Source organism: Lemur catta, chromosome 16 (genome assembly GCF_020740605.2).
Source record: "Lemur catta isolate mLemCat1 chromosome 16, mLemCat1.pri, whole genome shotgun sequence".
NCBI lineage: Eukaryota > Metazoa > Chordata > Mammalia > Primates > Lemuridae > Lemur > Lemur catta.
Genome location: NC_059143.1, coordinates 1018064 through 1033515, shown reverse-complemented (window position 1 = coordinate 1033515; position 15452 = coordinate 1018064). Strand labels below are relative to the sequence as shown.

Below are 15452 nucleotides of genomic sequence, written 5' to 3'. Positions count from 1 at the left end.
ATAGGAGATTACATTTTAAGACCCAAGACGCCCGAGAGCACTCTTTCATGAACTAACTGTTAAGGCCACTGACAGTAAAAGGCCTGTGTGCAAATGGGAGCTGTGTGTGATGACCCACTGCCACGCGGGATGACGTGCAGCACGTCACCCACATCCACAAGGCGCCATGCTTGGCCCGTGCTCAGAGGTGTGTCTGATGACAGACAGAGGAATGCGAAGGAGGGACTGCTGGGTTACGAGGGGAGGTTGAAATGCCCCTTCTTGGAAAGGAAAAGAAACACTTTTCAACAAAGCTGGAATCTGTGGCTTCATGAAAAAAGAGGGGAGGGCACAGAGCAAGTGTTTCTGAAATGTATTTTCTAAAGTTGTAACCACCGAGGACCAGCGTCTGTGGGGGCGCTTGGGTTGGTTGCTGACCTTATGCCGTGGCTGGCCTGGTGTGCTGCTCTTGCCTGTCTAAGTGGCTTCACTAGGTGGTTCAATGGCCTTCATCTCTCCCTCCCTTCCTTTTGTTTTCACCTGCACATCTTTCCTTAGATAAAAGTTTGAAGGAGGTTTTGATTTGCTAATGATAACATTTTATGCCTCGTACTCTTTAGTACTTCTCCTTGCAGTCTTTGAACAAACTAGAGAGATGGATGGGACCAGGAGCTCTTTGGAATTTAAATCTGCAAGAACTAAGACAAAACTTATCATGTGTTCATATACCATATATTTATCTAATCTTTTGCAAAGTGTTAATTTCTCATACATTTACATCTGTGTTGCTGAATTTATTTTTAGTGAACTAATAGAAGCTAAAGACTACTTTTTGTCAACAGAGAAAAACCTAGCAAATCAATTAGATCTTTTAAAAAACAAATCCTATTTTATTATTATTACTTTTTTGAGATGTTTTAGGACTTTAATGTTCTCCACATATTCAACATAAAGTACTGACAACAGATAAAAATAGGCAAAAATACTTTTCAGCAGAGGTCTAGAACTCAAAGCATCACTGTGGTCAAACACTACAAAAGAAACAAGCAAGTGAAGCAAAGATAAGGGAGTTTAACAGAGATTTTCAGTTTAACGGCATAATTTTTTTTTAAATACAAACCATCCAGCCAACCTTCTCTTCTACTTAGTAAAAGAAGAGTAAAAATCAATCGAGAACTTCTAGATCTTGTCTGCTCATGAAACAGCTTAAAAATGACAGGAGGGCTAAGGAGAAGGCACACCTGTTGCTAATTGAATTCTACAATGCACAAGGTCAAGGATTTAACAAATTCTAAAAGTCTCTACATGTATTACTGAGAACCATATTATTAGAAATATAAATATATAGAAATGTAAAGTATATGGTATTAACAATAGACCCATGTAATTTCATATATAGTCACTTTTATATCTTTATGAAAAAGATCTGCAGTTTGCCCTTTTACCTGGTACTCCTAAACGCTCGTCAGATGATCGGTGTTGACCTTAACCAACAGCTGCCAAACCCAGGAGGCCCCCACCCCCGCTGTCTAGATGCAGCACCTAGAGCGCCCCACCTACCCTCCATGCTGTGTGTTCCCACAGTTCCCAAAGTAATTAAATGCAACTTGCATGATTAAGTCCACAGGTGCATTTGAACATGGAGCCCTAGCTATAAAAAGCAATAGCAAAGACAAAATAAGATGGAATTCATTAGAAAAGCAACAGGAAAATTTTAAAAATGCTTCCAGCTCAAGACAGAATTAAGTTGGCTATTAGGTCCCACTAGCTTTGCAGAGCTGTGGATGTTTTGCTGTTGTTCTCTGAAAAAAGAATCTAGAATAAGCACGTTAATTTGAGAAAAATACCATATTTGTTAACTTTTGGTAGCCATTCCCAAGAAGCCTTAAATTTTGCATGTCATTGAAGGGCAGAATATATACTGGTTAGGATGTTTTCATAGCTGATACATCTCCAAAAAATTTTTCATGAAGGCAGCCAGCTTCTGAACATCTTCATTTGTGATGGTATTACACAGAGAGGCCCAGATGGCTCCCACAGACCTATGTCCTTTCAAGGATATCATACTGAGTTCAAGAGCATTATCAAGAAATCTTTTTTCTAAAGCATCATCTCCGTTGGCAGTGCCAATGCAGAATGGAATATTCATCTTGATTCTACTTTGGGGCTCCACTGGACATACATAGAATCCTTGAGAATTATCAGTAATCTCATAAATCATCTCAGATTTGATGGAACTAAGCTTCTCCATGGTTGTGGCACTGCCGTTGTTCTTAATCCACTCCAGGACCAAGCCCATGGCATACATTCTGAAAGATGGGGAGGTGTGTTGTACAAAGAGCTGTTTCTGGCCTGCACCTTGTATTCCAGGACTGAGGGGCATTCTCTGAGAGCAAACCCCAGTGAGTCATTGTAGATGACCCTAGCAGAGCCAATGTTCTTCTGGGCACCAGCAAAAATCACACCAAACTTGGAAACATTCACTGGCTTGGACAGGAAATTTGAGGACAGGTCTCAGACCAGTACTGATCCCTTGGCATCAGGTATAAAGTCAAACTCCACACCATGCATGGTCTCATTTGCACAATAATACACATAGGAGGCATCTAGGTTGAGGTTCCAGGTGCTTGGATCTGGAATTTTTGTGTAACTCCCAAGCTTAGGGTGGATGATATTCACAGTTCCAAGCTTCTTGGCTGCGTCTGCAGCCTTGGCTGACCAAGCTCCTGTCACCACATAGTCGGCACAGCTTCATGCTTTCAGGCCAATCAAGTTTAAGGGGACCGCACTGAACTGGCTGCACCCACCTCCTTGCACAAAAATCACCTTGTAGTTGTCTGGAATGGCTAACAATTCCCACCCAGGATCCCTGTGTTATTAATAATCTTGGCAAAATCTGACGATCTGTGACTCATTTCAAGAACACTAATGCCAACTCCTTTGTGCTCTAATAACTCTTTTTGAATCTCTAACAACACCAAGAGTGGCAGCTTGGTGGGCCTGGGGCCTGAAGTTGACAACCTGGTTCGGGGCATCCATGGCGTGGTGGCAAGGGCAGCCAGTCAGCCAAGTAGGACCTAACAGAGGAATAGCGAGTGTTTCTGGGCTGTTATGGTGCAAGTCTGTGGCAGGCTCTGACCTCTGCCTTGTTCCAGCTATTTTTGCTTCTTATTTATTTATTATATTATTATTTAGTCATTTAAAGTAATAAGCATGTAACAGAAAATTAGAACATGATTCTGTGATTCAAAGGGTTAGATTTTACACAGTGCCTGTAAAACATCAGGTCCATAGCAAACCATTAACAGGCCATATAACATATTTTCACACTTAATGATAAGATTTGTTTTTACCTTTGACAGTCAAACTAAAAAGTAGGTTGGGGGGTGTTCAGGGAGGACCCAGCCAAGAGCCACTGAGACCATGTGTTCTCAGGATGTGTCTAAGGCTTCCAGGGCTGGGTTGATCCACTGGGATGGCCTGGACTCTGAAGGGGCCCTCAGTACTTTGCCTGACCCCAGATACCCCCAGGGCACTCAGCCAGCCAATCCCCACCGGCTGCACTGCATCAGGCCGGCCACCAGCCAGACTTCCCTAGTCCTGGAAGCTGGGACCTGTGGAAAGCTCTGGGCTCTGCTCCGGGTTCCCTGGACACAATCAGCAGTAAGTCCCAGCAACCTTCAGGAATCCAGATGCAGGAAAGAGGCATTGGAGACAGAGGAGAGATGGTGGGTGTGGGGTGTCAATGGGAGCAGCTGGGCTTCCTGGGGACTGGCACATTCTAATCCGGGGCTTGGCAGATCTCGATGACAAGCCAGACACTCAATCCTTTCAGCTCCCCAGACCTCTCAACCCACCCTTGGAGGCTGCAACTCAAGAGCCCCAGGGAGTAACATAAGACCCTCCCTCAAGTCCAGCTACTCCTGAAATGTGACCACCTCTGCAAATCTGCACACACAGACACATGGTCCTCCAGCCTCCAGAGCCCAGCATTACCCCAGGCTGCAGGAGGGGTCTGGGCTCAGGGGAATGACCTCTTAGAGCGGCTCTCACTGATTTTCAAAGACAGATCCAGGTCAACTCTGGCCCTAAGTTCCTGCTTCCATTGAATTTGTTTATGCATTAGAGAGGTATTTGTGGACACCTTCCGTGAACTACTGGGGGAGGTGAATAGCAAATACACGAATATCATATATATAATAATATTGCATCAGGCAGGGAGGTGTGCTAAGAAGGATGACAGGGGCAGCCCTCCTGGGAGCCACAAGGAGATATGTTGGATGGACACCAGGGAGGCGCCCATTGAAGGGTCGATGGAGCCATGTGCCTTCCTAGCACAGGGACTTCGGTGTAGAGTTTCTGGGGTGGGAAGATATCTGCAGTGCTGAGGAAAGCTCCAGCATGGCTACAGTACAGGGGTGAGGGGAGAACGGTAGGGGTGAGGCTGAGAGAGGCACCCAGGGGCCACACCATGCAGGATCTGAGGCCCAGTCAAGGACTCTGAGTTTATTCTAATTAGGTGGGACACTGATGGACGATTTTGAGGAAGGGGTAGCCCAATCAGACTTCTGTTTGGAGGGATCAATTTGGCAACTGTGTGGACAGACCAGAAAGGGACGGGGTGTGGACACAGGACAATTCATGAGGAGGTTATTAAAAGTTCTGGGTGGTCTCTCTCCCCCACTTTTGCTCTTGACATTTCAAACTGCATATTTCCAGGTGTGGGAGACTGAGTCATTTCCTCCACCTGCCTGGTAGACTAGGATTTGCTCCCAGTCTTTAGCTGTAGTAAGCTTTTCCAAGAGTACAAAGAGCATGTGTTTATAAGAGTGTCTGACAATAGCTGCACTAAGCCAGTGGTTATGGCCATGAGTTGTAGTTGCAATTTTATGGCTGTGATTATTTGTTTGTTTTTTATGTACTTTCTACCCTGGACCAAATACTTCATGGAAGTAGAAAATTATTTGTCTTTTAAATCACGACTGTATTCCCAGTTTTACCACAGTGCCTGGCATGTAACGGTTCTTCAATGTGTGGCATGTTCATGTGTGCATATAAGAGAGAGAGAGAGAGTGATTGAAAGTGAGAGAGAAATATTGAAAGTGATATTGAGAGAGAGAATACTGCATAGAGAAAGAGGCCGTACACTTTTTCTGTTAGTGGAATCTTCTTTTTTTGTGTGTTCCTTCCACTTTCTTACTTTAGACTCGTATTGATAATTCCATAACTTCTCCTCTTTGTCTTTTCCATAATGATCTTTTCCTTACAATGTGAAAGAGCAGGAATTCTTTTCTGGAAAAATATTTAAATGTCTTACTACCAATTCTAGTACTATATCTAGTATATGTTTCTGTTCTTTCTATGTTTTGAAAAGGTACCAGCAATAATTACTTATGCAAAGTAGAATGCCAAATAAAAATTAGTTATTTGAAGCTTTGGGGCGATAATTTGTAAGGGCTAGAAGCAAGTTTTCATGGTTCTGTCTGGGGACACCCAGCCCAGTGGCCTTGTGGTGCTAGGATGGCAACGGGGGTGGGACAGGTCACGGCTAACACAGGGACCCTGCTTCCCTCTGCATTCTGTGCCTTATTCTTTGAAAGGTGAGGATTACTCTAGAGGAATTTCTGTTATTTAAAAAAAATTTATTCCCAAGAAGATACCAGATGTTTTCTTCTTCACTAAAAACTTGAGGCTGACAGTATGGTATAAAAATGACTTTTTAAATGAATTTCCCCAAATACAGATCAGTCACTTACATCTTGTTATTGAGGAGAAAAAATTTCTCATGAAAATGTAAATTTACTTTGGTCTAACTAATGTTACTAGCACACATTGGAGAGCAAAGTCTTTGAGAATGTCTAGACACACACACACACACACACACACACACACACACACACACACAATAAAAGAATGAAACACAAGCCAAACTTCCAATTTCTTTGACCACAGAATATTTTTTTTTATTAAATAGAAATTTTTTATTTTCCACTTTGAGAGCTATTGCTCTACAGCTTCATGGCACAGCATTCCTGAATTAGTGTGGCCTGATATCTAGAAGAAGGTCATAAAATGGAAGATTCAAAGCAAAGAGAATGAATGAAAACATAGAAATGCTTATTTTTGGCATTAGAGAGAGTTTTCAAATTATATTAGATTTGAATATGCATATTCAATCCTCTTTCTGCTTTTAAAAAATGAGTGGATTAATAAAATGTGGTATATGTATACCATGGAGTACTACTCAGCTATAAGAAACAATGGTGACCTAGCACCTCTTGTATCTTCCTGGATAGAGCTGGAACCCATTCCACTAGGTGAAGTATCCCAAGAATGGAAAAATAAGCACATGTACTCACCATCAAATTGGTTTCACTGATCACCACCTAAGGGCACGTACAGGAATAACATTAATCGGGTGTCTGGCAGATGGGGGGATGGGTGTATACATACATAATGAGTGGGATGAGCACCGTCTAGGGGATGGACATGCTTGAAGCTCTGACTTGGGAGAGGAGGAGGGACAAGGGCAATATACATAACCTAAACTTTTGTACCCATATAATATGCTGAAATAAAAAAATGATTCTACTTTTAAGTCATTTTTGCATGAGACATTTGTCACCATAAGAAGAATGTAGTTAAAGGACAGTAACACTAATAACACTTTATTGGCAGCTCTACCCTGTCAGGCACATGGCCCTGGGCAGGTCACTTTTCTTTAAAAACTCCCTCAGATTGGATGAGGGGATCTTAAATTCTGCGATTCTGTGAGATGAGAATCTGTGAGGAGCAACCTCTGCACGTTATGCAGCCTGCAAGGGGCTATGGTCCTTCGTGTGGAACATTAGTCACTGAGTCATGCCTAGGTCACTGTGACCCCTGGTCAGGTCTCCTTGACAGACTGAGTTTGTTATAAAACTAAAGTAGACCACTGTTATGGGAAAAAATTCATGTGCTTTGTTAGTCAAGTAGGATGATTTTAACACTGGTTACCTACTTCTACCACAAGATTGTAAAAAATGGCAGAGAAAAGCATTTCTAGAGTGTATGAATTATGTCCTATGAGACAGGGTGGTTAATAAACACCCTTCAGCTATAGATGATGCCGTGTGTCCACCTGGACAGCAGAGGGGCAGGGTGGTGGTGGCTCCTGCTTTTAGATGAACAGCCACCTGGATGTCCCTGAGTCTGAGGCCCACGGCCCACAACAACAGTTGCACAAGGCCTGGGAGCCCACATGACATCTCAAAGGAAAAATCTTACTAGCCAGGCCCAGATGCATCATTCCCCCCTGCCCTGTCACTGTTCTTTTGTAAAAATTGTTCTAAAACAGTAAATACTTTTGTCCCAAAATAGATATACTATTGTACAGTTTCCACTAGAAAGTCAATAGGAAATTAATTTTTCTAGCATCTCTGCTAGTGAATTTTCATGGTTGCAAAATCACTCAAAAGGATTTCATCTTCCCAACACTCCCCTGGACTAGTGTCTCCTCAAAGAACTTCTGACCCACAATGTTGAGGAATTCACTGCCCAGTAAATAGGTGCTTGAACGTGGTCTCAATACATGGGTAATTAAACTCGATTGTTTCTGTTATCCAAAGCAAAACCCAGCCAAGCACAGCAGTGATCACAGCCACTGGGAGCTCTGGATGCTCTTTCCTGAGGTCGCCCTGTGTTACTGAAAGCTCGGCACTTGTCCCTGAGGCCGCATCAGAAGAACGATGACAAGTGGTTTGAGGAGAAGGAAAGAGGAGTTTATTAATTTGCTGGAAAAGGAGGAGAATGGAGACTCCTGTCTAAAAATACCATTATCCTCCCTCATAAGCAGAAATACACAGCTTTTAAAGGGAGGCCATTCAGCTTCAGGCAATTGCTGTTCAGCTACAGATGATGATTCTTATGGTCCCATCTCCACCTAAGACAACCCTGTGACCTCTGCCACCCACCTGGAAGGTCCACCTGGACCTCCAGGAGCTCCTGAGCCATCTTCTGCTATTTCCTGTAGTGCAAAGAACAAAGGAAATTACCCTGCCCCTCCCAACCACTGGCCTGAGGCAGGAATGCAGGTTTTAGTTCTCAAAAAGGAGTGGAGGATGTTTTAATGAGACAGAAAATATTTTTGCCATTTTTTCAAGCCATTCCCTCTGTGAAATCTGGTCACACCTGTGAAATCTGGTCAATCTTGCATTAGAGCACCTCCTGTGAGCAGCCCTGCAGGGCGAGAGCCAGCCTCAATTCCACCTGTGCTGTCCTCCTGCTGGTTTCTCTGAGGTACCCAGAAGCAACCCCCCTCCACCCAGAAACCCTTCCCACTCACAACTGGTGTAGAAGAGCATCACAAACTGTCCAATGACTCCACTTCAGTGATGTGGCTTTTAATTCTCAATTTGTTTCTGTTCCAAAAGCTTTGAGATCTTTTTACCAACCTATGAGAAACATCTTGAAAAACGTCAAGTGCCTGTCAGATCTCCATGCTTTAACCTAGTGAGTCCGTAAGGCTGATTTTCCCCCCAGGGAACCCACTTTTTCTTTGTTATGTCAAATTGACATTTTCCCAAATAATCCTAAACATATTTTCTCATTTTTGTAAAGAAGAAAGGGAGAAAAATTGGAAAATGTCCATGTAAGTGCCAATATTCCATAAAATAAATATTAATAGTAATAATAGCTAAGCCTAGGTTCCTACATTTCCAATTTACATAAAACTTTAAAAGCTTATATCTTAATTCTGTTTCCTGGGGAGTACAAATGCTCTTTTAAATAACTAGTGTTAAGAGAAAAAAAACTAAACTCTGTAATTTCAAGAGGTTTATTCTGAGCCAAATGTGTGTGATTGGCCTGGAGCATGTGGCCCCAAAAGGTCCTGAGAAAATGTGCCCGTGGACTTGGGTGACAGTTTGGTTTTATATATTCATGGAGACAGGAACTACATGTCAGACCCTAAGTCAGTATGTGGAGGGTGTACATTGGTTTGGCCTGAAGAGGTGGGACATCTCAAAGTGGGGGATTACAGGTTACAGCTAAATTTAAAGATTCTTTGATTTGTTTGGTTAAAGAAATGAAGCTTTATCAAAGGGTTGGAATGTTTTAAGTTAATACAAAGAAGTCTGTTAATTAGAGACAAGTCACTGGACATATAGAGACTCAAGTGATTTAAACAAATTGATGACCTGCAGGTGTGTTTTAACCTTCATCCTACATGGCTGTAGGCGTCTTAATGATTTTGTAACTTACCGTCACAAAGAAATAACTCCAAAAGGGACAGGGCATAACTAGGCGTGTCTGACCTCCCTTCTCCTCATGGCTAGCAACTCTGCTTTAGGGATTTTATGGGGTCCCCCTGGCTAAGAGAGGATCCGTTCGGTCAGCTGGGGGTTAAGATTGTATTTAAGTATACACTGGTAAAGCTGGTGACAAAGTTAATTGAAAATGAAAAGAAAACTTTTATAAATTTAGATCACTTTATAGCAGCTTGAAGGCCTAGCACAGAATACAGGAGGCTCTAGACCACCCAGGCTACCTGCAGAGCAGGAGCCAGGAGCCCCGCCACCCTCCCAGGACCCTGGGGAAAGCCTCGAGAGGTGGAGATGGAAGAGGAGAGTTTCCACGGTTCTGTGAGTGCACCCCAACACTTGCCCAGAAAAGGGCACCCAAGAACCAACTTTGAGAACCAGCCCCTGTTCTCCAGCACCTGGGGCACCGTTCCCTGGCATTTGGGGCACCAAGATGCCCATTTTCTGACCTTCTCGAGCCATCCAGGAATAAAGGACCTGAAGTGCCTGCGGCAGCGCGGACGAGGCCCCAAGGGAGTGACGGCCTCCGGCCGGGGGTAAGGCAGTTCCCGCCTGAGCGAAAGGGGGCCGCGCTTGCCAGCCGGCGGCTCCGGGGCGGGCGGGACGCGCTGCAGCCGGGCCCTGCCGGTGAGGGCCGCGGGCACCGGCGAGGACGCGCCTCCCCGCCAGGACGCGCGGTGCGCGGCCCCGAACGCCCAGGAGGAAGCGGGCCCTGCCACGGGCAGACAGACGGCGCCATCGCGGCCCGGGCAGCGCCCGCCCGGAGCTCGGAGCTCGGCTTCCTCCACTCCTCCCCGCCCTCCCCTGCTGGACTTGAAGCCAAGGTCAGCGGGCGTGGCTGGGAAGGAAAGGGCTGGGCACCGAGTGCAAATGCAGACGTCCTAGTTCCAGGAGTCCTTTCAGGGCTGGCTGGTCTTGGGGGACGAGCTTGGCTTTTAAATGCAGTGTGGCCTTTTCATTACTGAAATCAGACCCTGTTACTGGAGATAACCTGGGGAGTTTCCCTCACCTGAACGTAAGTAGTAAGGCGTGGGAACCCCAGATTTCACCCAAGGGGGGGAACCAGCACCAAGGAGTAGGTGTGAACAGGCAGCTTGGGGAGAGCACAGTTGCTTTTGAAGCACCCCAGAAATAGCTTAGGGATGGCAAAAGAGCCCTTTAACATCACAGTAAATTAGTAGAAATCCACTGACTGTTGTGTAGCAAGAAATAATTTGAAAGAACATTCAGTTTATTTTCTCAGAGAGGACTCAATTTTTTATACATATAAAACACTAGCTTTTGTGCTAGAAAATTATATTGCTCGACCCTGCAAAACAAGAAAATATCCCAGTGTGTGTACTTCAACAAGTAAGACTAAGTTGGTTGTGATAATGTGATAAAAAATAAAAACAATGATAACAGCAAAATCGTCCAACAGGAACTATGCAAAAGGGTTTTAATGCTCTAATTCATTTCCCCTTCACTGCAATGTTATTAACCTTTATCCCTATTTTCCAGGTCAAGGAAATAAAGTTTGGAGACACCGAGTGATTTACCCACGTCTCAGATCTGGTAGGTGGAAAGTTTCACTCAACGGACCACAGTCTATAAAATAAATTTGCACACCTCTGCAAAATATGCATTGCCATTGGAAATAGGTATGCAAAGTGTTACTAGCATCAAATTAGGGCAGGAATAAAAGAAAGGGTGATGGGGTGGTCTTGCTTCTAAAGTGTTGGGGGACCCCTGAGCTAAGAGATGTCTGGGGAAGTGGTCATTGGTAACAAATGGTAGAGATCGTGACAACATCAGGGAATGGCTGTTGGCCATTCCGGTTTGTGGACTCAGGAAGAAGGAAGAGCCGCAGGCGTCATTATAGTGAAGGAGGGGAAGAAAGGCTGAGGCACCACAGTGCTTAGGACCAGAGAGCTGCGTCACCACGTGTCCTAGAACAGATGTTAGCATTTTCTGACTCCTCTGCTACTGTGCCTGGCACAGCATTACTGTGCAGCTGTCTGGATGTTGGCTCCACCCACATCCTTTGTGTAACTGTGGCACCGTGGCTGTGGAGGGCATGGAATGTGTGTCTTCTGTGAAATGGGCTGTTCTGGTTATTACAAAATGCTGTAGAAGAGATGACACAGCAAACCTCTGAGTACCCGAGGGCACTTGAGCCTGTTTGGGAAGTGCAGCCATCCACATGGCCGTGGGCACATGGGCTTCATCTCCGTCTGGATGTGTTGTATTATGCCGATGGTGTGTGCAAGACAGAAAATGTAGCTTGTCTGGAGAAATTTCTTTCTGTGGGAGTTTTTTAATATAGTAAAAGTTCGTGAAACTGAGAGTAATATTATAGTCTATGAAGAGGAATTGCTCTTAGGGGTTAACAATGTATGTAGAATTAATATTTATTTATTTATTTATCTGGCTTATTTGGAAATGATCTTTATCCCTTAGTGTTAAGAAGTCATCATCTAATTGCTGTCCTCCACATTGTGTTCTGGAGTGCCTGAGTTATTGAAATCAGTGTGAGACCTGTTTTAAATAAAAATCTATTTCAAAACCACATATATAATAAATCCTGAATTCCATTTAGAGAGAATTTTACCTGCAGATTTAAAAAATCACTTCATTTTTAGCAAAATGTTTTTGTGTGCAAAATTTTGAAAACAAAGGAGGTATGTTTTTGTTCTGTTCTCCATTATCTCATTTTTTTGGTATTAATTCTTGGTATATGTTAAATGGCAAAATGTTTATAAGATTTGCAGTTGGTAATCTTATTAAAAATAAAATACAGGTCATAAAGTCTGGAAATGTTGAAATATTTTTGCAATATATTGAACCCTCTTGATTATTTCTTCTGAGGTGAAGGCTCAAGTTTAGGCCGTGAAAATTTGCCACACCGATCATCTGAGGCAGCATGTGACAGATGTGTGTGCAGTGACTGGTGGGACTGTTGCTTTAGTGCACGTCATTCCTTGAGACTTAGCACAGCTTATTCAACATGTCTTAGCAATAAACTGTTTATTATGAATGTTTGTTTTCAGATCTTACGGCCACCCTGAACAACTTCAATTCAAAAGATTGATGAATAATCACTTTAACCCTGTTAAAAAAGTCAATTTGAAAAAAATACACTACTTTTTGTAAAGTAGTTCCTTCGTGAAATCTTCTCTGTTTGGTCCCATTCTATTCTGATGATTAAATTCACTTGAGTAAGTTGCACCATAAAAACATATAATCCGATAGAGTACTAGAGGAGATCTGTGACCATATTCCATCATTTTGTGACTCAGTGACATTATAAGGGAGTAGAGTAAAAAATAATAATAATAGATATAAATATATAACTATGGAGAATGGAAGGAACTTCCCGTTGGAACAAATAGGCTGAAAGAGCCCTCATGTTGGCTTTGCTCCTTTTACAGAAAGCACGGTGTTGCTTTCATCCTGATGGATAATCTGAGAGACTCAACCAGTGACACCCACTTGGCAGATGTTATTAAAATAGAGTTTAACAAGACGTGGACAACGGGCTGCTTATAAGCAGTGAGAAACATGGACTTTTTCCAAAGTGCACCCTCTTGAAAGCGTTGGGTATGTAGCAAGTAAGGCCTTTCATTATTCTAATACAAATGTTGATTAAATACACAGTTTCTTCTATCCGATGTTAAGGTGTCCCTTCCTACTAGTTTTACTGGGCTACGTGTACATCTCAAGCATAGGTTCAGTGATAAGATTCCAAACTGTGTGAAGCCGTGCATCCCTTCTTAGCCCTGTAATGAACATAAAAGGGAGCTGCCCTCCTGAGTCTTAGAAAATGTGCATTTTTTAGAATTATTTAAAAAATGAATGCTTCTCAATAGTCCATTAGTTTAGTGATGTGGGCCGAACATTAGAGCTTTGTCATATCCTGGAAACATGTATATCATCATTTGAAGTCCTCACCACATTTTGAGGAATAAAATAATATTACTATTAACAAATAAGTATAATTTTGCCAGAGGATAAAATAGGAATATTGCCAAAAATCTGATTCATTCATAAAAAAGATCTTTACATGATTGGTAGCTTGTTTTGTTTAAAAATAAAACCCCGTAAGCTTGATACTGCAAAATAATGTGCTAGTTGCACAGCCGACATCTGCCCCTGGGGAGACCACTGTGAATCCAGATGCTTCTTTGTTGGTTTATTTCATTTTCTAGGGTCCATTTGCTGCAAGTCTATGTCATGTTTCATATGCTTTATGTCAGCATAAAGAAATCAGCCATCTCAAATTCAGGTCTTGTCCCCAGTGAAATAAACAAAGGTGACATGGATACCATTGGACTAGATGATAACTAAAACTGGATAAATAAGATACTTTTCTCTCATTGGAGGTTGGCAGCATCTTATTTGTGTTTAAAATTTGTGATTCTCTCAATTGTGGGTCAGAGCTAAAGCTAATGAAAACCTGTGGGGGCAGGAATTTTGCAGGTCTACAGGTGGAATCTGTAATTCTTCTGTTCGGAGGCAAGAGAAAAGAACCAATCCCTGAGCAATTCCCCAAGCAGAAAATCCCATTTTGGGGGCAATGTTGACAATGTCCGAGTGTCTCGGTTCTCGCACAGCTAATGTTGTCCCTCCTGTGTTGGCACTTTGCTAAGTGGATTCAGATCCACTACTAAGAAGAATGCATGTGGGGTCTCCATGAGATGGGTCTGTGGAGATTCCTGTGAGCAGTGGGTGGTCTCTGTGCATTGTCTCTTGGTAAGTCCTCTGCGAGAGGTGGCTTGGTGTCAGGTGTCTGTGGGAGGCCTCTGCAAGCTCTAGGTGAGGTGAGAGTGTGACTTCTCTGTGAGGTGTCTGGGAAATCGGTCTGGAGCAAGATGAGGTCTCCATGTGGCAGTGAGCTGTCTCTGCGTTAGGCCATGGGGGGTCTCTGTGGGGGGTCTCTGTGAGGTCCGGGAGGTGCTCCGGGAGCCCAGTGAGAGCAGTGAGAGGACTCTGTGAGGTGGTGGGGGTTTCTGTGAGACCTGCAGTGGGGCTTGTTGGGCATGGGAGGCCTGCGTGTGGTCCCCAGGTGGATTCTGCATGGGAGGGCAGTGTGGGAAGTATGTGAACCACTGTGCCAGGCTTCTGTAGGAGGGTCCGTGGGTCTGTGGGCAACACGAGGTGGTGTGGAGGCCTTGGGGGAGGTCTCTGTGCGAGGTCTCTGAGTTCACTCTTGGTGTGGGGCTCTGTCAGAAGTGTCTGTAGGGTTCTTCCTGGGGTCTCTGTGCTGGTTTCTGGCAGGGGCCTCTGCGGTATCTCCTATGGTCTCTACTGTGGCCCCAGCACTCCTGGGGGCCTGAGCCCCCTCACTGCTGGCCCCCCTGGAGGGGGCCCCTTCCCTGGCAGAGACAGGACCGGCTCCAGGAGCAGCGTGGGTGGGGGCAGCAGGTGTGGGAATCTGTGCCTACCTCTGCCCCCGACCCATTGGGAACATTCCCTTCTGGCCCCTGCTTGCCAACATCCCTCAGCCCCCTTGTCCCCACTGGCCTCAGGGCAGGTGAAGCTCCAAGACTTCCTGTGGATCCCAGCCAACCCCAGCCCTCAAAATCCCCATGCCCTGGGAGCAACCCAGGGGCAAAGCATCTGTAATGGTCATCAGGCCATGATCACTCTTGTCATCCACTCATCCTTTCTGGAATTCCACAGGGATGGCATGCAGGCTGGTCACATATGCTGTGGGAAAAGTCACCTTCTTGCATGAGGGTTTTGTGTCCCTTGGTCCTTCCCTCCACATTGCAGCAGTGGCCTGAACCCTTTGGCCAGCTGGGGCGCTGGGTATGGGGTGTTCAGTGCATAGGGTATCCCATGAGCTTTGTCACCTGCCTGGTTCCCACCTCTCAGATTCTTCTCCCATGCCCCACCCTTTTCCTCCACGTGCCTCCATGAGATGGCTCCTACACTCTCAGTCACGCCAGAGGGGCCAGCAGAGGCCCACCTCCACCCCTGCCTTCAGTAGGCTCGGGCAGGGTGGTCTGTTCCCCACCACAAGAGCCAGGGGTGGCTAGATCTCTCCACTCTTGAACACACCCAGGCCCAGCACTCCCAGCCCTGGAAACTCCAGGCCCATTTGAGGGAGTGACGCTGCTTGGCTCCCATGTTCCTGGAGTCCAGGGGAATTTCCATCCTAAGAGGCTTCTGTAGGCCGGGTGGGTGGTTCAC

At 44.7% G+C, this 15452-nt stretch overlaps 1 pseudogene across 1 annotated transcript; it reads right to left on the bottom strand.

Moving 5' to 3' along the window:
• Positions 1-1678: 1678 nt before the first annotated feature.
• LOC123621623 lies at positions 1679-3018 on the bottom strand (annotated as a pseudogene). The gene has a single exon (XR_006729201.1). The product of XR_006729201.1 is annotated as a phosphoserine aminotransferase-like (transcript).
• Between the last annotated feature and the right edge of the window lie 12434 nt (positions 3019-15452).